We start from the raw sequence: 26,235 nt of genomic DNA, 5'->3' as shown, positions 1-26,235 counted from the left end.
ATTAAAATATAGAGTAAAATTGTAACGTCCACTCCTCTTTCAGAAATGTAAAATGCACATCTTAGAATAAAGGAGTACCATCCCCTTTCTATCATTTTAATGGTACGCCCCAGGCTTTAGTACCACACCTGGATAGGAGGCTGTACTAGTTTGCTAGGGCTGCCATGACAAAGGATTACAAGCCGAGTGGCTTTAAACAATAGACATTTATTCTCCCATAGTTTTAGAGGCCAGAAATCCAAAATTGAGGTGTTAACAGGGCCATGCTCTCTCTGAAGGCTCTAGGAGGGAATGCTTCCTTGTCTCTTCCTAGCTTCTTATGGTTGCTGGGATCCTCGGTGCCCCATGGCTTGTAGATGAATCACTCTAATCTCTGCCTTTGTCTTCCCATGGTGTTCTCCCCTGTGTCTTTTTTTCTGTGTAGTTTTTTCCTCTCTTTATAAAGACATCAATCATATCAGATTAAGGGCATGATATGGTTCAGCTCTGTGTTGCCACCCAAATCTCTTCTGGAATGGTAATTCCCATAATTTTGTGTTGAGGGAGAGACCTGGTGGGAGGTAGCTGGATTATGGGGGCAGTTTCCCCCATGCTGTTCTCATGATAGTGAGTTCTCACAAGATCTGATGGTTTTATAAGTGTGTGACAGTTCCTCCTTCACACACTCTGTCTTTCCTGCTGCTATGTAAGACGTGCCTTGCTTCCCCGTCACCTTCCACCATAATCGTCAGTTTCCTGAGACCTATCCAGCCATGTGGAATTATGAGTCAATTAAACCTCTTTTGTTTATAAACTACCCAGTCTCAGGTAGTTTCTTAATAGTAGTGTAAGAATGGACTAATACAGGGCCCATCCTATCCCAGTATGACCTCATCTTAAATATTTACAACTGCAACAACCCTATTTCCAGATAAATTCACATTCTGAGATTCTGAGGACATGTATTTTAGTGGAACAGTATTCAACCCTGTACAGAGGCTGTCGCCACACCCACACAGTTGTCCCAAATGCACAACTACAATCTCCTTGATTCCCTACAGAGAACAAAAACCAAGTGGAAACTTGACAATTTCTTTTTACTAAAGGTGTGCAGAAAAGTAATTGTAACACAGCAAAGAAAATGAGTTAGAACTCTACTAATAATGCCTGCTTTCTGAGTGGGCAGCTCTAGGCCATCTAGGTGTTTCTCTAACACAAGGTGCTATTTTCATGGGCAGGAACCGAATTATTCTCATTCATGACAGTGTTTTTGACTCTGTGCCCTTGGACAGTGGGCTCTCCTGAGGCCCCCAGAGATGTCTTTCTCCTTCACTATGGTCCAGCATCTATCTCCCTGACTTCATTTCCTGCCCTGGGATTAATTACTTTACAATTGACAATAGGAATGGCCACTCCCTTCAGGAGAACAGCACCTTTCACTTTCAGAGGAGAGGGATCTTACCTAATAAGGAATTCACAACGTAATCAGAGAAGAGCTTAAGAGTTAAACTTCAGTACGTTCTGAGGTTTTCCGTTTTAAATGATGCCAAAAGCAAAAACTGGACTTTACTTAGAAAGTGTAGCAGATAAGTGTAACCCCCTAGAGTCCAGGGGTCATATCTGTCTTTCACACTGGAATAACTTCCAAGATTAGCAGAATCCTGCACATAGTGTTCAAGCATGATTCACTAAACGGGCAAATCAAACTTGAATTGTTCAAGCCTTTTGAATGCTTTTTAATGGTCTCTTTCCAAGTATGAGGTAAAGATTATGCTTGTTGTATTTTTCAAATACTAATTTTCTAAATACAGCTCTCAACACTTACCTCCCCTCTTCCCTGAAACTTGCAGCTATCTAACTGCATACAGAGAAAAGGAGCATTAACATCCTCCCTTCTGATAGTGCAACAAAGTTTGAAGAGGTACAATCCTGGTTAAAGTATAAAACAACCATATCAATTATAAAATAGAACCTTCAGGGAGAAAGGACCCATCTACTTTCCTCAAAGGAAGAATCTGCCCCAAGTCCCCAACTCCTTTGAACTCCTTTAAAGGGTACTTTTCCAGGCTTCTCTACTTCTCATCCTTGTACCAGATCCTTCCCCCTTCCTGTCCCACCAGGTAACTCATCATTTGAGTGGGCAGCAGCCTGTCACCCACATAATCTCACAGGGTACTGGACCCAACAGTCCATGACTCCAATTTACCTGGTCACCTGATTCAAAGTTAGGTTGGCCAAAGCTGACCTCCAACTTATGCCTGCTCTTGACTTCTTAGTCCTCTACAAATTCTCCTTGTGCTGACGTTTGCACCAATTTCTGGCTGCCCTGTCTTGCTCTTGTAATCTAACCTCAGTGTCTGCCTCTCTGCCTTGACTCCATTCTGGCTCAGCTTTCCCTCAGGGTTTCCTCTGGCTCTGTGTCCATCCAGTCCTTCTAGGACTACCAGTGACTCTGGTTTTGGTATATGAGTTCTCGTAGTAACACACTCTTCCTGGCCATGCTCACCCAGGACACTGGACTTCTGCCCCCTGCTGCACTCCTCTCGGGGAGCTCCATTCCCTCACTCAGTTTGTTTCTGTTATACAAAGGCTGATTCTTACTTTCCTTTCCCAGTTATCCTATCACTTTAATAAAGTCATCAGATGGATCACCAAATTACTGAACACGATTTAGACAAACATTTTATAAGCCAAAACCACCCAGATTTATAGTACGAGAAGTTATTGTCAATAATTGCATCCTATTTTTATTTTATTTCATAATAAGAGTATGCTCCTCAATTTAAAATCAATCTTTGCATCCAGGCAAGTGAAACTTAAACTAAAATTTCAAGATTCATTTTCTCCTTGAGAAAAACCAGTATGGTGTAATGGCTAATGGTATCAGAATATGGACTCTGCAGGCAGATGACATGGCCTAGTTTGCATTTCAAAGCGGTCACTTACTGTATGTGTGACCTCTAGAACAAGTTACCGAACCTATGCCACATATTGGGGATGATATTGTTTCCAACCTCAAAGGCCTATTGTAAAGTTTAAATGGCTTCATATGTGTAAAGTGCTGGGAACAGAACTTAGGGCATAAAAAGTTGGTAATGGTAGCTGGTGAATACTAGCTATCATTATTGTTCTTGATCAACAGCTTAGTATACTGCAGTCATCAGCTCAGAGATCACCCATGAACTCTAACAATACTCTCAAAACCTTTTGACAAGCAATTAAGATAGATAATGACATCTTTATAACAAGCATAAAGTAGTTTTCTTACTGGATGAAAAGAATGTAACCCTGCCATTATGGCTTGTAATAGCTGGAAAAGCAACCTGGATCAGTCCGTCGATTACTGGAGAGACTCTGATCTTACTTAGTATCTTACTCATTATCTAGGATAGACTCACAGATAGACTTTTTGTTGTTGTTAATTATGCCTAGAAACTACCCTCCCCCTTGCTCTTGGTCTTCCTTCCTTTTCTACCCTCTCCCTATGACTACTTTTATTCCTGGCAAACAGTCCATGGATCCTCACATCTTCCAGCATGGAACACCTCCTAGCAAGTAAACCACATTCCTTTACAAACTCATTGCTTCTCATAGCAAACATCTGATGCACAAAGGAGGCTCAAGGGGCACAGATTCTGATCCTGTCTCCTCTGGAATGATGGAGTAAGAAAAATACACAGAGCTATCATTTCTGGCAGAGCCAGGAGATCATAATCAAAGCATCAATTTCCCTTTCAAAGATATTTTAGAGCAATCCGCATTTTTTCCCAGACATTACAGTCTGGGAAATCCTCATTATTTGTGGATTCCATATTTTTGAAGTTGCCTACTCACTAAAATTTATTTGTAACCCTGAAATCAATATTTGCAGCACGTCTGTGATCATTAGTGGTCATTAGCACAGTGTGGCAAAAAAAATTCGAGTTGCCTCACGTGCAAGTTCGCAGCTGAGGTCAAACAAGGCAATATTGTACCTCTTTGTTTCAGCTCTCTTACTGTAAACAAGTGTCCTTTCCATGATCCATTTAGTACCATGTTATCTGAATTTTTGTGCTTTTTATTGGTGATTTTGCTGTTTAAAATGGTCCACAAGTGTAATACAGAAACTCTATCTAGTGTTCCTGAGCACAAGAGGGCTGCAATGTGCCTTATGGAGAAAATGGATAAGCTTCATTCATGCTGTTGGCCATGAGTCCAAAGATAATGAATCAATGATACATACTAAATATGGTGTCCTTAAAAAGAAACACAATTAAGACAAGGTTATGTTTTGATCAGTTGACAAAAATACTGTTATCAGAGGCTTATAGGAATCTGACTCTCTATTTCCTCTGGGAGTAATCATTCAATGTTCAATTAACTCGGTGTTTGTGGAAACTTTACAGATTTACAGTGAAGAAGAAGAATCAACTGTACATCCAAATCTGAATTACTGCATTCAAAGAAAAATGACCATTGCTAGCCACTCTACAAAATAGCACAGTAAGTTGTCAAAACAAAACTACTCCTTTGAGGTAAATTTACGCCTTATATAAAGGGAAACACTGCGATAGCCTTTTGTGATAAATAAAGATGCCTAATATACCTTACCGGAAAGAAGAGTCTGAAATACCAAAAACAAAATATAGTTTAAGGACAGGGATAAAATATAAAATAAAACAAAAACAGTTCTCAAAATACTGTTCCCTCTCTTTTCTGCCTACTGATTATCGAAGTGCAGTTCAGAAGACAATCAGGAAGTTGTTGCCTTCTCTCTGCTACCCCAAACTACAGCAGGCATGAAGTCATATTGGCAAGGAGATCAAAGTGTCTGTCTGTCTCCCATGTTCCAGGTCCACAGAAAGAGAATTCAGTAGACACGTATCTTCCATCCCTTCCAACTGGCAAAAACTTTGGAGAGAAGAGCTAGAGCAGGCATGCCTTTCTCTACCACACACCGCTCATCACCCAACTACTCTGTCCTAGGGGAGGGGAGTCACACTTATAGGGATGGGCCCTGACTCTGAAGACAGAGAAGCAAGGCAGGTGACCTCATGCGAACATTAGGAGTACCCAGGTCCACCCTCACTTCTGAAACCTAATGCAAGTTTGGAGTTGCCCAAGGCCACTCTCACTTCTGGTACTCACTGCAAGTTTGAGGGTCCCTGAGATCACACTCACGCCCCAGAATTCACTAGAAGGACTCAGAGGACACACCAAAACCATTATACTTTTGGTTATAGTACAGTGAAAGGATACAGATTAAAAATCAGCCAAAGGGAGAGGCACATAGGGCAAGGTCGAGATTTCTGGGTATGTATATGTCATACAATTTCTTCAATAACTCTTCAATAAAATCCACAAAGTACATTTATGTTTTATAAAACACATTTCCTTTTTGGGGTATGGAGCAAACCCTGATTCTGCCTTTAAGAATGTTGTTGCTGGGAGAAACCATAGAATAACTATAGGATCCCAGAAATCTCTGGGTTACCAAGAAATAAATGGACATCAAACTTTTCTTTCACAAAGGAATTGTAAATAGGCATTCAATTGCAAAGGAAGAAATTGATGAAGATCACGTGGGAAGTTATTAATCAGTCATTTTTCTGGTTATTTAATTACCTTGTTATAATCTAGAGTATAACACCTGGGTGAATGCCCAACATCACACCTTTTTGTATTAGTTTGCTCAAGCTGCCATTACAAAGTACCACAGACTGAGTGGCTTACACAACAGAAATTTATTTCTTATAGTTTTGGAGGCTACGATTCCAAGATCAAGGTGTCAGCAGGATTGATTTCTTCTGAGGCCTCTCCCATTGGCTTGTAGATGGCTGTCTTCTCCACATCTTCACATAGTCTTTCCTCTGTACCTGTTTGTGTACTCCTCTGCGCACTGCAAACAGTGTGCAGTAAACTGCACACACTTTGTAAACAGCCTGTCTCCAAATACAGTCACATTCTGAAGTATTAGGGGTTTAGGATTTTAACATATAAATTTTGGGGATGACATAGTTCTGCTCATAACACTTTTACATTTGATGAATGCAAGCCTATTATTAATATTAGCATTTGAGACAGGACATCTAGGAATGGGATTGATACTAAAAGCTTCAATGATTCTGGACCAGAGCATGCCATATCTGTTTTAAAACCAATTTAGAGGCTGACCTAACAGAATCCCACCAAAGGAATGTAAATCTACATTCTGTTATCCTCTAAATAGATTCTACCTTATTTACAACTATGTCTTCCCTCCTACACATGTCTACCTGTTATATCAACACAATAATATACTAATTCCTAGCCTGCATTTTTAACATCGTGTGTGGACTTTGAATTAGATTTTTGGTAAATTCAGTATAACATTTTGTAGGATAGCAAAACTAATTTTTGTTTTGTTTTGCTTTTGTGGTAAGAGTACTTGTCTCAAAGATCAATTCCATGAGACATCATTTTAGTACCATAAAAATAGTTATATTAACTTAGCTTCACAAAAGATATTTTCTTATGGTAACCATCTTAGCAAACATTGTTTGCCAGGATTTAATTGCTATTTGTTAATAAAATTTCAATCCTGATGCTTACCATAAAATGTTTATATCTTTTAATATTTTTATTTAGAATGACACCAAATAACACTAAAATAAAAATGATTCATATTCTGAATTTTCTCACTTAAAAAAATCTCATGAGAGTCGCCTTTCCATCCGAAAAGTGAAAGTCATAGTCACATGTGATGCAGTCATTGCTTTGGTTCCCTGGTGCAGCTTAAAAACAGTCCCTAAAATAGGCACTTTTGCTCTTCCTGGTGTCTTGCCTGCATCATACCAACTACATCTGCAACATTGCAGGTGTCTTTTATTCATTGCAAAGCAGTTTGTGCTATCAAATAGCAGCAAGTGTGACTCAAGACTGAAAATCAGGGACAGGGTACAAAATAATTGCAAAGAAATCTGAAATGATATAGAAGTTGATATTCTTGTTTAAAGACTTCTAAAGCACTAGTTTAAAAAAAACAGCATCAGATAATGGTACTAAAAAAGCCTTGAAAATAGACTTTTATACTCAAGATTTGGTCAAAATATTTTACTATCATTACCCATATAATTAAGAGGCTGTACATAAAAGAGATTAAGAACATGGACTCAAGAGTCAGAATGCCTGAGGTCAAATCCTGTGTTCATCTCATAGTAGCAGTCAACACTAGGCAAGTTACTGGAACTGTCCATTTCTCAGTTTCCTTGACTGTAAAATGTGACTGAGTCTAGTAATTATATTGTAAGGCTGTTTTGAAACTGAATCAGTTAAAAGCACTAAGAACAGTACCTGGCACTAGGCAGCACTCAATAAATGGGGTTAAAAGTACTATCCTCTCCCCTTCCTCCCCTTTGATCTCCTATACATATGTGGCTCCCATCTCATCACTGCTTTCTCCTGTAGTCCTCTTTCCTTTTTTCCATTTTCAGCTTTCTAGGCAGCTGACAACCGGCTCCTCTTTTGCATCTCCACTCTGTCCTCTGGCAAGTTCAATATTATATGAATAAAGCTGCCAGCTATTAGTCACTTCCATATTAATAATAGCTAACATTTTTGAGCATTCATCAGGTGCTGGTTATGCTGCCTTTTGTGAAATACACTGAACTCCCTATACATCTTCTTGCCTGAACTCTTATGGGAACTTACTGCCTTGATTTTCCTTGCCTTCTCTGTCTTGCTCTTAAATGCTGGGCTTCCTTGGCATTCCTTCCCCAGCCCTTTCTCATTCTATACACATTTACCTGGGTGATGAAAAGCCCATGTCATCAATTACAAACCAAATGATTACTCTTAAGCCTATATCTCTAGCTTGAACTTCTATCCTGAGCTCCAGAACTTTGTATTATAGATGGGCACTGAAATCTCAACTTCGATGTCCCACTGCACTGCGAAGCCAGTGGAGACAAATCTGAATTCATTTTCATGCTGAAGCTATGCCTCTTTTTACATTTCTGTCTGAGGAAATACCCCTACCTCAATGGGTTAAACGCTGGATTTGCAGTAGTAAACAGCAAAAGCATAGGCTCTGCCCTCATGGAGCTTAGAATCTAACTGGAGGATATAGTAGAGGAAACAAGTAAATAAGCCATACTTAATTTTCTGTTTTGTGAATTGTTTCTTTGGATTTTTCCCATTAGCTCTTTATAAAACTGACAAACTCCTGGTCATATTTTGCTGCATATACTCTGTTCAGCAACTTACGCCTTTTGCATTCAAGAAAATTGTGATTTTTATGTGATCAACTCTAATGAGCTTTCCTTTTATGAGGTTTTCTATCACTTCGAAGCTTAGAAATGTTTCTTCTATTGAGAGAGCCGATGAATATTCAAGTTTGTCCCCTAGTTTAATTTGTTTATGTTTCATTCTATCCCACCTAGAATTTGTTTTGATGAGATATCAGTGAAGTTTTATTTATGAAAATTTCCAAAAGTCTTCTTAGTATATTGGATGAGGGATGCCTACATGACATTCTCTTTTATTGCTGTAACATTTAAGACCACCAATTTTTGTTGTGAAATTTAAATCTTCCTTGATTTATCCGTACAATTGTTATGTTTCTTCCTACTTTTTGAACTTTGACACCTCTCTCCTGTACCTATTTTCTCATTCCTCTTTGTTCCTCCTCCATTTTTTTCTTTTTTGAGGAAAGGTCTTGCTCTGTCACCCAAGTTAGAGTGCAGTGGTGCAATCTTGGCTTACTGCAGCCTCAACCTCCTGGGCTCAGGCAATCCCTCCACCTCAGACTCCCAGGTAGCTGGGACCACAGGCATGTACCACCATGCCTGAATAATTTTTGTATTTTTTGTAGAGATGAGGTCTTGCCCTGTTGCCCAAGGTGGTCTTGAACTCCCGAGCTCAAGCAATCCACAGCCTTGGGCTCCCAAAGTGCTGGGATTACAGGCATGGGCCATGACAACCAGCCTTCTTCTCTTTCCAGTTGTATTTATTTCCCACAGCTAAATTCTTGAATATCTGTTCTTAACTTGATTGCTTCTCTTGACTCAATTATGGCCCACAGTATCAAAGATCACTTTGATTAGGATGACGTCCAGATTGATATTTTCAGCAATAATGTCTGAGTTCCAAACCTGCTTCTTTGAGCTCCTACTAAGACTCAGCAAGAACACAACTTAACCTAACCTACAGTCCCCTGCAGACTTCAGTTAGTTCATCCCCGTCCTCATTTCTCTATTGATAATAAATTTTTGTTCCATCTGTGTTTTAGTCATATGTACTTAAAACCTCAGAATCATCTTCACTTCTCCTTTATCCCTCATATTTGATTAGTTAACAATTTCTACCTACTCTTCTCTTAGACTATTATTATTTGCACCTGTCCCTGCATCTCTACTTCTAATAGATTCACATTCTAAGGTAACAATTCTTCCTTGAAGGTTTGGACAACACCCTAACCCCTCTTCACGCACTCGCTTTATTCTTTAAATTTTATTACACATTTGTTATCATCCTAACTCATGGTATTTCCAAAATTTTAAAAATTAGGGTATAAATGATAAAGTCTAATGCTTTTATCCTAGTTTTCAAGGCTTCATATGATTTGATCCTATTTGCTATAGTTTCTTACTAAGAACTTTTTTTTTATTATACTTTAAGTTTTAGGGTACATGTGCACAACATGCAGGTTTGTTACATATGTATACATGTGCCATGTTGGTGTGCTGCACCCACTAACTCGTCATTTAACATTAGGTATATCTCCTAATGCTAGCCCTCCCCCATCCCCCTACCCCACAACAGGCCCCGGTAGAACTTTTAAAGTAACAGGAGAAAGGAACAGAAGAAAGGATAAAAAGGAAAAAGAAGAAAAATGAAAAAAGGAAAGAAGAAACAGAAGAAAAGAGGAAAGTCAGAAAGAAACAAGGGCTTGTTTTGTTGAAAGTGACATACCGTAATCTCAAAATAAATTAACCACAAAAATGAAACTGTTGACACAGACAACTAGGAATGTAAGAAATGAATCTGGCTTCAGGATAGTTGGATCCAGGGTCTTACATGATATCATTAGGACACTATGTCTGTCTCTATTTCACAGCCCTTCACAGCCCTGTTTTCCTCAGTATCTGCTTCATTCTCAATCAGAACCTTTGCAAAAAAAGAGGGAAAGGTGATCACCAATTTAGCAAGCTCATTTAGACAGCATCAGCAAGTTTCTTACATTCACTGTAGATTGGCTCACCTTGGATCTTGTGCCCAACCCTAACCAATCACTGTAACCAAGGACAAGTTGTATACACAGTAAGCAGACCCAGGACACATTGCCATTCCCGGAGCTAAGGAGCATGTGAGCCCTACCTGAGACAAATGGACTAAGAGTGGAAAAGAGGAGACTCTCCAAAGAGGTTTTGCACACACACACACACACACACACACGTAAGAAAATAAATTTGAACCAGCTAGTGAGCAGGATAATCTAATAATGTGGAGTTGCCAATTCTGCTAATCATCCATTGGTGAGATTTTGTCAAGTTAATTCAATTTTATTTTTGCTTTAGTTTCTTTCTAAAAAAAAAAAAAATGGGCATAGAATTTATGCCACCAGCTGCTCCCAAAAAACAAGATCCTCAAATGAACCTTAACAAAGTACTGCCAACATCACAAATGGCAAATGTTTGGAGTTAAGTGTGGGCCCTACACTGAAGTTCCTCACAATGTTAATCTATACATGTATGAAGATTTTCACTTTAAAGCCTTTCATGTTAAATATTGTTTGATCTGAATAACAAAACCAGAAAATACAACGTTTGTCATTTTATATATGATGCATTTGTTTCTCAGGCCACAGTAAAACATAATCCCCTGAAAACTCCTTCTCATTTGTCACATGGGACTGGTCATTTCCTCCCCTCCTATTCTTATTCTTTCTAGTAAAGTCACATGTAAAGAAAGCCTAGGGATGTCCCTCAGTAGAGCCTCTGTCAGGGCCTCTTCTTAAGAGGCTGACACCTGCGTAGAGGGCATTGAATTTCCTCTTTACTCTTCTTTCCCAAAAAAAATAAATTCCTTTTGGCCCCAGGCCCACCGCTACCTCAGCCTTCTAATTTGGGCAGAATTAGGCCAATCAGGAACCCTGTTAGGAGAAGATCAGGTCTCTAATGTTACTGTTAGAAGAGCAGCCACATCTTCCTCCAAAATTATCTCTGCTTCTTCCAGTTTTGTAGTCAACCAATTGGGAAACCAAAACCAACCAACCAAGAAAATGTAATAATTCTTATAAATAACAAAAATAAGAATATACTAGTCTTCTCACAACTATTCCAATGTTTTTCTACAGCATAATTTAGTTAATGAGTTTTAACTCTTCCAGGACAATGGCTATTTGTAAGATTCCAAATCACAGTTTATACTTTTCACGTTCTTAACAAAAATAACTTTGACATTTTAAAAGGTATAAATTCAAAGAAATAATGTATAACTATAGAAGTCCCTATTTTTGCATCCACTCCTCCACAATCTCTCATAGTTGTCTGTACACAGTAGCTACTTAAAAATGCTTTCTTAAGTAAAACATTGTCTTAGGAGATCCTACATACTAAACTTGCTAGAGAAAAAACCTTTTTGATTCAGATTTTATTAATTCAGATTCAATGTTCTTTCAATTAAGAACTGAACTAAACTATCTATCTTAGTACTATTAATAAGAAATGTGACATAGTAATTAATGGGTAATATTCAATTGCATTATATAAGGAGGGAGGATATTTATTGACTTTGAAAAAGAGTTTATGTTTTCACATTTACATATAAATTTTATTATGCAATTATAATAGAAACCATTTTTTGAGAGCTTATTGGAAGTGCAAGGAATTATGCTAATACTAACTGCCTTAAATTTTATTAACTTGTCACAACAAACCTATGAGGTAATGTAATCTGTTCTTTACAGATACAAAAACTAAATTACAGAGAGAAATCATCCACGTTGTATCTACAGAGGTTCGAATACCTATAAACATTACCCTATTAATTAATACTATACTCTTCCTCCTCCTAAGAGGTGAGTGCTCTTCAGAATGGCACACATATGCAGTGATTTTAAATTCTTGTTATACATAAAGTAGGACATCTTCGCAAGCAATATTTGATAGCATATTTTAGTTATCTTGTACATTAGAAAGTAATTAAACATATTCCTCCTTGATCTTACAAATGTCTTCCTCTCAGTTACTGAGACTCCTAGACTTCTCTGCCCCATTTACTACCAGCTAGCAAGTTCACACGCTATATTCCATACCTGTAAACCTCACTCACATTTCTCATAAATTCTAATCCAATCATTGCTGCCACGTCAGTTTCCAAGAACCATATTAAATTATTTGAATATCTATATTATATTTGTTAGAAAATCCATTTGTTAGTCCCAATTTTTGAATAATAAAAAGAAATTGCTGTTGAAAGAGGTAGGAAACTAATCTTCCTGATAAATCCAGACATATTTAATTTCCCACAAAAGCCTCATTCTAGTAATTTCATCTTTCCTGTAATGCTATTTCCCTGGTGAAAAGATCAGGTCAACGTGTTCCACATTTTTGGACAGCTTTGTATTTTGGATCAGAAATGTATGGCAGCGAACAGCTGTGGAGAAAATAGACTGCAGTATGCTGGATAAAGGCTAGCCAAGTCTCACTGAAATGAATTCCCACCATTTTAGAAAAACAACCATGCAAACTATATGCCTCATATCTTCATTGTAACTCAACTCTGGCCTATGCCACACATATGAGAGAAACACTTTGGCAGTATTTGGTTCTATATCAACTATCTACAGGCTAGACTCTATCCTGAATATTTCAATTCTATTGAGTTCAAAAATCATTTGCCTTATATACCCAGTAGAGACAAAAACAAGAGCCCCTCCCTGACAACTGTGCCTCACGGCCATGCAAAAGTGAGTTGGCTGTTCAAGACATGCCTTTATGGAAAAAATTTCTAAACACCAGAACAAATCCAACACTTCTCTCTCCTGCCCTATCAGTCTGTCACCTTTCTCAAGCATAGAACAGCTCACTGTAAGTAGACGAAATGTTCCCAGCTGTGTCTGACTCATATCATGACTATGAGTCTTTCCAGTGTGGGAAAAACATGAACTTAATCAATTCCCCATGTATAAGGCATTTCCAATTTTCTCTCATCCTCTCTAGAGAACAAGAAAGTCACCTAACTTGAAGACTTGGTGACCAAAACTCATCCAGCTAAGATAAATAACAAAGAACAATATTGCTGATTAATCTCTTCCTAGGATGTACAAAGAGAAAACACAAGAAAAAACAATGAAACCATGGAACCTAAGCAAGAAAACTAAAGTCATGGTAAAGTAACTAAAGACAAATAAAGGAAAAAACAAAATGAAATTCTGGAAACCCTTTCTTTCTTTCTTTCCTCAACCAGCAATTTCCCATAGCAATCTATTCCAATCACAAATAATAATCCTGCTGGCCAACCAAGGCAATTAAAGCATATTTATTGCCCAGCACAAATGCTCTCATGTTAAGTATGCTATAAAATGGGCTGAAAACATGGAACATGTAGGCCACACCATTGAATGAGACAAAGAGTAGAGGTGATTGCAGCTTGCATCAACAATGGGTCAAAAACTGCAGTCCAGTGCACAGGCAAAGACATTCAAAATTAAAAACCCTAGGGACTTTTTTTTAAACAACAAAACTTTATTTGGAAAATTCCTTTCCTTATACATAATGAAATCTCATCAAATGATTTTATGTATTTTATTTGTTGTTCAATGATGTTTATGCTTTTTAAAAATATATTACTTTAAGTTCTGGGATACATGTGTAGAACATGCAGCTTTGTTAGATAGGTATACATGTGCCATGGTGGTTTGCTGCACCCATCAAACTGTCATCTAGGTTGCCCTGGTGTGTGATGTTCCCCTCCCTGTGTCCATGTCTTCTCATTGTTCAGCTCCTACTTATGAGTGAGAACATGTGGTGTTTCGTTTTCTGTTTCTGTGTTAGTTTGCTGAGAATGATGGGTTCCAGCTTCATTCATGTCCCTGCAAAGGACATGAACTCATTCTTTTTTACAGCAGCATAGTATTCCATGGTGTATACGTGCCACATTTTCTTAATCCAATCTATCATTGATGGGCATTTGGGTTGGTTCCCAGTCTTTGCTATTGTAAATAGTGCTGAAATAAACATACATGTGCACGTGTCTTTATGGTAGAATGATTTATAATCATTTGGGTGTGTACCCAGTAATGGGATTGCTGGGTCAAATGGTTATTTCTGGCTCTAGATTCTTGAGGAATTGCCACACTGTCTTCCACAATGGTTGAACTAATTTACACTCCCACCAACAGTGTAAAAGAGCTCCTATTTGTCCACAGCCTTGCCAGCATCTGTTGTTTCCTGACTTTTTAATAATCACCATTCTAACTGGCGTGAGGTGGTGTCTCATTGTGGTTTTGATTCGCATTTCTCTAATGACCAGTGACAGATGTATAGACCAATGGAACAGAACGGAGACCTGAGAAATAACACCACACACCTACAACCATCTGATCTTCAAAAATCTGACAAAAACAAGCAATGGGGAAAGGATTCCCTATTTAATAAACGGTGCTGAGAAAACTAGCTAGCCATATACAGAAAACTGAAACTGGACCCCTTCCTTAAACCTTATACAAAAATTAACTCAAAATGGATTAAAGACTTAAATGTGAAACCCAAAACCTTAAAAACCCTGGGAGAAAACCTAGGCAATACCATTCATGACACAGGCATGGGCAAAGCCTTCATGACTAAAACACCAAAAGCAATGGCAACAAAAGCCAAAATTGACAAATGGGATTTAATCAAACTAAAGAGCTTCTGCACAGCAAAAGAAACTATCATCAGAGCGAACAGCCAACCTACAGAACGGGAAAAAAGTATTGTAAGCTACTCATCTGACAAAGGTCTAATACCCAGCATCTACAGGGACTTAAACAAATTTACAAGAAAAAAAAAAAGCAGACAACCTCATCAAAAAGTAGGCAAAGGATATGAACAGACACTTCTCAGAAGAGGACATTTATGTGGCCAAAAACATATGAAAAAAAGCTCATCATCACCCTAGGGACTTTTAAATCATAAAACATTTGAGACATACAAAAAGGTCTAGGAAATAGTATGAGTACTGCTTTACTCACCACTTGTGTATCCTTCATGAGCTTAAGAAATAAAACCTTTAAAGTGCAACTGACTTCCCTGAGAGCACTATCCTTACTCTCTGCCATAGGTTAACACTATACTGAATTTGGTGTTTGTCTTTCCCACAGATGTCTTTATACTTTTACCACATATGAATATCTCTGAAGACAATATATATAATTGTTTCATATATTCTAAAACTTTAAATAAATTGTATCATACTGTATGCATCCTTCTGGCTTTTTTTACTTAACACTGTGTTTGTCACATTTATTTATAGTGATATAGAGGGCTTCTGTTTACTCATTTATTCTGCTATAGCATTGCATTGCACATATACATAACAACTCATTTATGCATTCTTCTAGTGGATACCTAGGTTGTTTCTAGTTTTTTCTATTACCAGCAATGTTGTTATGAACATTCTTATATATTTCTATTTATGTAGATGATTTAGTATTTTTTTTAGAGCAGGGGTAAACGAACAATGCCTGTAGCCTAAATATGGCCCACCATCAGTTTTTGTAAATAAAGTTTCATTAGAACATAGCGGTGGTCATATTGCTGATGGCTACTTTTATACTACAGTGGCAGAGTTGAGCAGTTATGACAGAGAACGTACAGCCTACAAAACTGAAAAATATTTATTATTTGATCTTTCACAGAAAAAGTTTGTCAGCTTCTACTTTAGGGTATAAACTTAGCACTGACATAGATGGGTTGAAGGCTCTATGAGTATTCAATTTTACCAAATATTTCTAAATATTCTCTAAAGTAATGTATCAATTTACATTCCCCTCAATAATATAAAAATATATTCATTCTCCTTGTTCCTCATGCTCACCAGCACTTAAAATCTCAAAAGTTTTAAAATTGTGTCCATTTATTTGTGGTTTCATTTTAAATATCCTAGAGTTTTTATAATGGTTTATATCCATGTTTGTGAGGTATGCCATATGTTTTGGGGTAATACCAGAAATAATAGAGCAATTATATAACTGTACCAAGATGAGGCTAAGGCACAAAAGTGGATACCTCCCCATTTGATTTGACTTAGAGCTCCTCTTTTCCAAACCCTATATCCCATTCTCTTTCGTGGCATTCCTGTCTGAGGCAACTATCACTTAGAATCTCTCTGTCTGTATTATGTGGACAAAGTTCTTCTACAGTGATTAATTTGCTGCCTGCAATATAGAGCCTTCTACTCCTTCCCTTTCCAGACAAATCATACAACTAAGTGTTTTCCCAGAAGCCTTTGTCAAGTGGAGAAAAGAAATGAGAGGAAGGGGTGGAGCCAAGATGGCAGAACAGGATCAGCTCCGGTCTACAGCTCCCAGCATGAGCGACACAGAATATGGGTGATTTCTGCATTTCCATTTGAGGTACCGGGTTCATCTCACTAAGGAGTGCCAAACAGTGGGTGCAGGACAGTCGGTGCAGCGCACTGTGCATGAGCCGAAGCAGGGAGAGGCATTGCCTCACTCGGGAAGCACAAGGGGTCAGTGGGTTCCCTTTCCTAGTCAAAGAAAGGGGTAACAGACGGCACCTGGAAAATCGGGTCAGTCCCACCCTAATACTGTGCTTTTCCAATGGGCTTGGAAAACAGCACACCAGGAGATTGTGTCCTGCACCTGGCTCGGAGGGTCCTAGGCCCACAGAGTCTCGCTGATTGCTAGCACAGCAGTCTGAGATCAAACTGCAAGGCGGCAGCGAGGCTGGGGGAGGGGCGCCCGCCATTGCCCAGGCTTGCTTAGGTAAACAGAGCAGCCAGGAAGCTTGAATTGGGTGGAGCCCACCACAGCTCAAGGAGGCCTGCCTGCCTCTGTAGGCTCCACCTCTAGGGGCAGGGCACAGACAAACAAAAATTCAGCAGGAACCTCTGCAGACTTAAATGTCCCTGTCTGTTCTCCCAGCATGCAGCTGGAGATCTGAGAACGGACAGACTGCCTCCTAAAGTGGGTCCCTGACCCCCGAGCAGCCTAACTGGGAGGCACCCCCAAGTAGGGACAGACTGACACCTCACTCGGCCAGGTACTCCTCTGAGACAAAACTTCCAGAGGAACTATCAGACAGCTGAATTTGTGGTCTCACGAAAATCCACTGTTCTGCAGCCACCGCTGCTGACACCCAGCCAAACAGGGTCTGGAGTGGACCTCTAGCAAACTCCAACAGACCTGCAGCTGAGGGTCCTGTCTGTTAGAAGGAAAACTAACAAACAGAAAGGACATCCACATCAAAAACCCATCTGTACATCACCATCATCAAAGACCAAAGGTAGATAAAACCACAGAGATGGGGAAAAAACAGAGCAGAAAAACTGGAAACTCTAAAAAGCAGAGCACCTCTCCTCCTCCAAAGGAATGCAGTTCCTCACCAGCAACGGAACAAAGCTGGATGGAGAATGACTTTGACGAGTTGAGAGAATAAGGCTTCAGACAATCAAACTACTCCGAGCTATGGGAGGAAATTCAAAACAATAGCAAAGAAGTTAGAAACTTTGAAAAAATATTAGACGAATGGATAACTAGAATAACCAACGAAGAGAAGGGCTTAAAGGAGCTAATGGAGCTGAAAGCCAAGTTTCGAGAACTATGCGAAGATTGCAGAAGCCTCGGTAGCCGATGCGATCAACTGGAAGAAAGGGTATCAGCAATGGAAGATGAAATGAATGAAATGAAGCGAGAATGGAAGTTTAGAGAAAAAAGAATAAAAAGAAATGAATAAAGCCTCCAAGAAATTTGGGACTATGTGAAAAGACCAAACCTACGTCTGATTGGTGTACCTGAAAATGATGGGGAGAATGGAACCAAGTTGGAAAACACTCTGCAAGATATTATCCAGGAGAACTTCCCCAATGTAGCAAGGCAGGCCAACATTCAGATTCAGGAAATACAGAGAACGCCACAAAGATACTCCTGGAGAAGAGCAACTCCAAGACACATAATTGTCAGATTCACCAAAGTTGAAATGAAGGAAAAAATGCTAAGGGCAGCCAGAGAGAAGGGTCGGGTTACCCACAAAGGGAAGCCCATCAGACTAACAGCTGATCTCTCAGCAGAAACTCTACAAGCCAGAAGAGAGTGGGGGCCGATATTCAACATTCTTAAAGAAAAGAATTTTCAACCCAGAATTTCATATCCAGCCAAACTAAGCTTCATAAGTGAAGGAGAAATAAAATACTTTATGGACAAGAAAATGCTGAGTGATTTTGTCACCACCAGGCCTGCCCTAAAAGAGCTCCTGAAGGAAGCACTATACGTGGAAAGGAACAACCGGTACCAGCCACTACAAAAACATGCCAAATTATAAAGACCATCAAGGCTAGGAAGAAACTGCATCAACTAACAAGCAAAATAACCAACTAACATCATAATGACAGGATCAAATTCACACATAACAATATTAACTTTAAATGTAAATGGGTAAATGCTCCAATTAAAAGACACAGACTGGCAAATTGGATAAAGAGTCAAGACCCATCAGTGTGCTGTATTCAGGAAACCCATCTCACTTGCAGAGACACACATTGGCTCAAAATAAAGGGATGGAGGAAGATCTACCAAGCAAATGGAAAACAAAAAACAGGCAGGGGTTGCAATCCTAGTCTCTGATAAAATAGATTTTAAACCAACAAATATCAAAAGAGACAAAGAAGGCCATTACATAATGGTAAAGGGATCAATTCAACAAGAAGAGCTAACTATCATAAATATATATGCACCCAACAAAGGAGCACTCAGATTCATAAAGCAAGTCCTGAGTGACCTACAAAGGGACTTAAATTCCCACACAATAATAATAGGAGATTTTAACACCCCACTGTCAACATTAGACAGATCAATGAGACAGAAAGTTAAGAAGGATATCCAGGAATTGAACTCAGCTCTGCACAAAGTGGACCTAATAGACATCTACAGAACTCTCCACCCCAAATCAACAGAATATACATTTTTTTCAGCACCACACCACACCTATTCCAAAATTGACCACATAGTTGGAAGTAAAGCTCTCCTCAGCAAATGTAAAAGAACAGAAATTATAACAAACTGTCTCTCAGACCACAGTGCAATCAAACTAGAACTCAGGATTAAGAAACTCAATCAAAACTGCTCAATTACATGGAAACTGAAAAACCTGCTCCTGAATGACTACTGGGTACATAATGAAATGAAGGCAGAAATAAAGATGTTCTTTGAAACCAATGAGAACAAAGACACAACATACCAGAATCTCTGGGACACATTCAAAGCAGTGTGTAGAAGGAAATTTATAGCACTAAATGCCCACAAGAGAAAGAAGGAAAGATCCAAAATTGACACCCTAACATCACAATTGAAAGAACTAGAAAAGCAAGAGCAAACACATTCAAAAGCTAGCAGAAGGCTAGAAATAACTAAAATCAGAGCAGAACTGAAGGAAATAGAGACACAAAAAACCCTTCAAAAAATTAATGAATCTAGGATCTGATATTTTAAAAAGATCAACAAAATTGATAGATCGCTAGCAAGGCTAATTAATAAAGAAGAAAAGAGAGAAGAATCAAATAGATGCAATAAAAAATGAAAAAGGGGATATCACCACCGATTCCACAGAAATACAATCTACCGTCAGAGAATACTACAAACACCTCTACGCAAATAAACTAGAAAATCTAGAAGAAATGGATAAATTCCTCAACAAATACACCCTCCCAAGACTAAACCAGGAAGAAGTTGAATCCCTGAATAGACCAATAACAGGCTCTGAAATTGTGGCAATAATCAATAGCTTACCAACCAAAAAGAGTCCAGGACCTGATGGATTCACAGCTGAATTCTACCAGAGGTACAAGGAGGAACTGATACCATTCCTTCTGAAACTATTCCAATCAATAGAAAAAGAGGGAATCGTCCCTAACACATTTTATGAGGCCAGCATCATCCTGATCCCAAAGCCTGGCAGAGACACAACCAAAAAAGAGAATTTCAGACCAATATCCGTGATGAACATTGATGCAAAAATCCTCAATAAAATACCGGCAAACCGAATCCAGCAGCACATCAAAAAGCTTATCCAATGATCAAGGGGGCTTCATCCTTGGGATGCAAGGCTGGTTCAACATACACAAATCAATAAATGTAATCGAGCATATAAACAGAAACAAAGACAAAAACCACATGATTATCTCAATAGATGCAGAAAAGGCCTTTGACAAAATTCAACAACCTTCATGCTAAAAACTCTCAATAAATTAGGTATTGATGGGATGTATCTCAAAATAATAAGAGCTATCTATGACAAACCCACAATCTATATCATACTGAATGGGCAAAAACTGGAAGCATTCCCTTTGAAAACTGACACAAGACAGGGATGCCTTCTCTCACCACTCCTATTCAACATAGTGCTGGAAGTTCTGGCCAGGGCAATCAGGCAGGTGAAGGAAATAAAGAACATTCAATTAGGAAAAGAGGAAGTCAAATTGTCCGTTTGCAGATGACATGATTGTATATCTAGAAAACCCCATGGTCTCAGCCCCAAATCTCCTTAAGCTGATTAGCAACTTCAGCAAAGTCTCAGGATACAAAATCAATGTACAAACATCACAAGCACTCTTGTACACCAATCACAGACAAACAGAGAGCCAAATCATGAGTGAACTCCCATTCACAATTGCTTCAAAGAGAATAAAATACCTAGGAATCCAACTTACAAGGGATGTGAAGGACCTCTTCAAGGAGAACTACAAACCACTGCTCAATGAAATAAAAGAGGATACAAACAAATGGAAGAACATTCCATGCTCATGGGTTGGAAGAATCAATATTGTGAAAATGGCCATACTGCCCAAGGTAATTTATAGATTCAGTGCCATCCCCATCAAGCTACCAATGACTTTCTTCACAGAATTGGAAAAAACTACTTTAAAGTTCATATGGAACCAAAAAAAAGCCCGCATCACCAAGTCAAGCCTAAGCCAAAAGAACAAAGCCGGAGGCATCACGCTACCTGACTTTAAACTATACTACAAGGCTACAGTTACCAAAACAGCATGGTACTGGTACCACAACAGAGACATAGATCAATGGAACAGAACAGAGCCCTCAGAAATGATGCCGCATAGCTACAACTATTTAATCTTTGACAAACCTGACAAAAACAAGAAATGGGGAAAGGATTCCCTATTTAATAAATGGTGCTGGGAAAACTGGCTAGCCATATGTAGAAAGCTGAAACTGGATCCCTTCCTTACACCTTATACAAAAATTAATTCAAGATGGATTAAAGACTTACATGTTAGACCTAAAACCATAAAAACCCTAGAAGAAAACCTAGGCAATACCATTCAGGACATAGGCATGGGCAAGGACTTCATGTCTAAAACACCAAAAGCAATGGCAACAAAAGCCAAAATTGACAAATGGGATCTAGTTAAACTAAAGAGCTTCTGCACAGCAAAAGAAACTACCATCAGAGTGAACAGGCAACCTATAGAATGGGAGAAAAGTTTTGCAACCTACTCATCTGACAGAGGGCTAATATCCAGAATCTACAACGAACTCAAACAAATTTACAAGAAAAAGACAAACAACCCCATCCAAAAGTGGGTGAAGGACATGAACAGACACTTCTCAAAAGAAGACATTTTTATGCAGCCAAAAAACACATGAAAAAATGCTCATCATCACTGGCCATCAGACAAATGCAAATCAAAACCACAATGAGATACCATCTCACACCAGTTAGAATGGCCATCATTAAAAAGTCAGGAAACCACAGGTGTTGGAGAGGATGTGGAGAAATAGGAACACTTTTACATTGTTGGTGGGACTGTAAACTAGTTCAACCATTGTGGAAGTCAGTGTGGCGATTCCTTAGGGATCTAGAACTAGAAATACCATTTGACCCAGCCATCCCATTACTGGGTATATACCCAAAGGACTATAAATCATGCTGCTATAAAGACACATGCACACGTATGTTTATTGCGGCGCTATTCACAATAGCAAAGACTTGGAACCAACCCAAATGTCCAACAACGATAGACTGGATTAAGAAAACGTGGCACATATACACCATGGAATACTATGCAGCCATAAAAAATGATGAGTTCATGTCCTTTGTAGGGACATGGATGAAACTGGAAACCATCATTCTCAGTAAACTATCGGAAGGACAAAAAACAAAACACTGCATGTTCTCACTCATAGGCAGGAATTGAACAATGAGAACTCATGGACACAGAAAGGGGAACATCACACTCCAGCACTCTGGGGACAGTTGTGGGGTGGGGGGAGGGGGGAGGGACAGCATTAGGAGATATACCTAATGCTAAATGACGAGTTAATGGATGCAGCAAACCAACATGGCACATGGATACATACGTAACAAACCTGCACATTGTGCACATGTACCCTAAAACCTAAAGTATAATAATAAAATAAAATAAAATAAAAATAAAAAAAAAGAAATGAGAGGAAAGAAGGCCTGCCTTTTTCAGTATGGGACACCTGGTCTCCACGTTGCATCATCTAAGAGCTGTCTCTACCATCTACACCTAATGCCAGCCAGTTAGGCAGGAATGAGAATACAATCAAAGAAATAAGGATTCATCTGTGCCTTTGGATGCTCCCAGGGTGATGTTCCCTGTCAAGGTACATCTGGGATTATCTGGTTTTCATCATGCTCTTTGATGGAAAGAAATCTGCTTTTCATTTCTTCTTTATCTTGTGCTGGAATAGCAAGTGTTGATTGACCAGTCGAGGTTATTATTATTTATTTATTTGGCCATGGTAAGAGCAGTTCTCTTCCTTGTGGATATTTCTATAACTTGGACAAGTAAAAGAGGCAAGGACGTAGCTGGAGATAGCAATAGGACAAGAAGTGAAGAAAGAATCTCCTGTGTGGCAGTTATTGGAGCATACCCAGAGCATTGAAAACGAAGTATATGCCTCTGTTTTACAGTAAAGGCTGTTGACCTAAAGAAATTTAAGGCGTGGGGAACAGGATGAAAAAGTAAGAGGGGGAAATTGGTTGGACTGTATCAATGTCAATCTCTTGATTGTTGTTGTCCTATAGTTATGCAAGGTATTACCACTGCGGAAAGTATGTAAAGAATATATGGAATCTCTCTGTATCATAGCTTACAAAACAGATATACAAAAAATTAGAGAGTAGGAATGGGAATTAGAAAGGGAGGACTCTTCAATTTTTACTTGATACATTGCTTGTACTGTTTTTACCACATGCATGCATTATTTGCATCATGAAGACATGAGTCCCTGCCTCATGTCCTCTAAGTCTTATTACATGCACCTGTCAAGTTATGATAGTCTAACCTATACTTTGCTGCAGCTGAAATTAGGCTTTTTATGATTAGATATCTTACTAAGTAGCCTTCTTCTTCAACTTTCTCTCATTTGTTATTGTCTTCCTTCAGAATAATTTTCTTTCTTTTTTCTTTCAACCAGTTTCCTTAACCAATGCATCACCTTGCAGGGTGAATGATTTAGGAAGGCATAGGCTCAAAGCCCTGTCAAGCACAAACTTCCCAGATGGGCAGTGCACAAGCTGGTGCTGTGTGACCACTGCAGCAGACATGGCAGTGGGCATGGGATACCTTGGGGCTGATTCAACAAGTTTCCTTTTGAACACTCTATGCGTGGGTTTAGAACCCTCTGAGGCAATAACTTGTTTTCCCAAAGACTTTTCTTCTGCCTCACTGGCAACCTCCTCCTCTATTATCTTTCTTTTTTCTATGAGATTAGTCATCTACCAAAAATTTCTTTCCAACTTTATCTGAACATTCTTTCATTCTTCAGGCATCATGAGTTCATGTTATATTTACTGCAGGCCAACTCTGTAAGTTTAAGTAGTGAGAATACAAAAGATTTTAAAAAGACATGGTCCCTGCCCTCAAAAACCTCAGACACTTATGTTACATTATGGAATGGAAAGAACGAGGATAGGAACGAAGTGTCTAGGAAGAACAGAACAGGGAACAGTGAACTCTGCTTGGGAAAGAGGAGGAAAATTTCTTAGAAAGTGATATTTAAGTTGCGTGTTGACAAATAACCTTGAAAGGGGAGAAGAATCATCTCGGATGAAGGACCAATGTAAACAAAGAAAGGCACAACAATATGGAAATATGTAATATATTTAGGGAAGTGTATTGAAATAATTACCCCTGGGGATGATACATCCCAGTCTCATATCCTCAAAGTATCACCCTGTGTACCTGAGGAAGTATCAGCATGTTTAACATGGATTATGGCCAGAGAGTAAGGTATATGCCTGCTAAGGAATTGTAACTTTATGTTCTAGGGCTCTGCAAATCTAACTTGAAGTAAAGTGAACTGACATTTAGCTTTCAGCCGAGCACATGATTAACTCTCTCATGATATATCTATATCTATCTATATCTATATCTATATCTATATCTATATCTATATCTATATCTATAATCTATCTATGGCCAAGACGGAAAAATATGGGCTCTGCAGTGGCACATTTGATGTCATGTGATCATCTTCAGATCTTAGAAGAACTGTCAGGTGAAAGAGGGATTTTATATTTTATGCCCATATGCAGAGGAAAAGCTGGAATCAATAAATTAAAATTACAGGGAAATAGATTACTGCTTTGCGTTAGAAAAAAAGGAGAAATTTCTAGGCAATGGCTAATAATTATGTTAATACGAAAAGGAAATGCTTCATTGCACACATGTTCTTGGTTTGGCAGAGGTTGTCAATGTTATCATTGGTTTTACTAGTGATATGTTTTGGTTTGATTTTTCTGAACTCCAAAAATTGTCAAAGAATGGTACTTTTTTAGAACTCCAAATAGATGCATTTTGATATCACTGAAATAACTTGCATTAACAAATGATCTCTCTACTTCAAAGTGCCCATTGTTAGATTGGAAAATAACATTTTCTCCTAAGCTCAAAAAATATTGAGGTCAAAGGGAGAAAGAAATAAAGGGATAAAGAAGGGTAGGGAACAGAGATACAAAGCAGGAAGTAATAAATATGTAAAATAGAGAGTGACAGGTTCCCTTCAGGCTACAGTGAAGACGGTGACTTAAAAGCAAAAACTATTACCATCAAGAAATGAAGAATCTAACTTCATTGAGAAGTCAACATTAAACAGTTTATTAAAAGTCTTTTTTTAAAAACAAAAATTTCCAAGCTGCTCTTTCAATGAAGATCAGCCTGAAAGGCATAAAACCCTTGTTGTACATGACTCATTGCTGGCTGCCAAGGAAGAATGCTAAAGAGAGCAGGATGGGAGTTTGTTAAATTAATAACTAAGAACAAACTAATTTTCCAATGAAAATGCATGAGGAAGAAGGCTAACTGAATTTTCTAGTGGGCCTGGTTTGTTTGTTTTCACTAGAAAGAAGAATGTGTCTCCATTCATTCATATTCTCTTCTACGATCAGACTTAAGCTATGCCTGCCTGACACAGAAACAGAAAAGAGTAAGTAAAAAGTTATGGTGTGAGCCAGCTCTGAGTTTCCTTCTCTCAGCCAGCATTTGTTGAGTACCATCTCAATACCTGGGATTATCACAGTATGTATGTATTCAAAGAGAAATATTATTCTTATGTGCCACCTCATCCTACAAAAAAATGAGAAATTTTACAAAAATTCACACAATGCAGAAGTATAAAATTAATAGTTGAGTGAGTCAGCGAAAGAATCACACAAATGCAGGCCATCCAGGACCCTGTATCTATAGGTGTTAGATGTGAACAACAAATTTGGCCATAAACTACACAGGGGGCCAATACAGAAAAAAAAAAAAAAACACACATTCAGTTATAAGACTTGTGATAAGAAAAACAACTTTTCCTTATACAGAGACCTGTAAGCAATTTCTGAGTCTGTGTAAGGGGAACTTCGTGGAGATTTTCAAGTCAAGATGACATATTAAGTACCCATCGAAATACTCGCTTCCACTCAAATAACTAGAAATACTAAGTAAAATCTGTTAAATTACACTTGTCTTTAATGTACATAGCTTGGAAGAAAAGAATAATGAGAAATATCCAGGTGCCAGAAATGTCACGATTTTGAGCTA

The 26,235-nt window shown here is 38.5% G+C and overlaps 1 long non-coding RNA gene across 1 annotated transcript in view; it reads left to right on the top strand.

Annotated features, from left to right (window-relative positions):
- The first annotated feature begins 4,360 nt into the window (after positions 1-4,360).
- The window catches only part of LOC116470357 (uncharacterized), a 79,039-nt gene continuing 57,164 nt past the window's right edge, over positions 4,361-26,235 (top strand). Inside the window, exon 1 of the long non-coding RNA XR_004248589.1 lies at positions 4,361-4,461. This is a non-coding gene — a long non-coding RNA (uncharacterized LOC116470357). The remainder of the gene's footprint in view (positions 4,462-26,235) is intronic.

Source organism: Hylobates moloch, unplaced genomic scaffold (assembly GCF_009828535.3).
Source record: "Hylobates moloch isolate HMO894 unplaced genomic scaffold, HMol_V3 SCAFFOLD_6, whole genome shotgun sequence".
NCBI classification, from domain to species: Eukaryota; Metazoa; Chordata; class Mammalia; order Primates; family Hylobatidae; genus Hylobates; species Hylobates moloch.
Note: the sequence above shows the minus strand (reverse complement) of the source record. Positions and strands in the feature narration are given on the sequence as shown.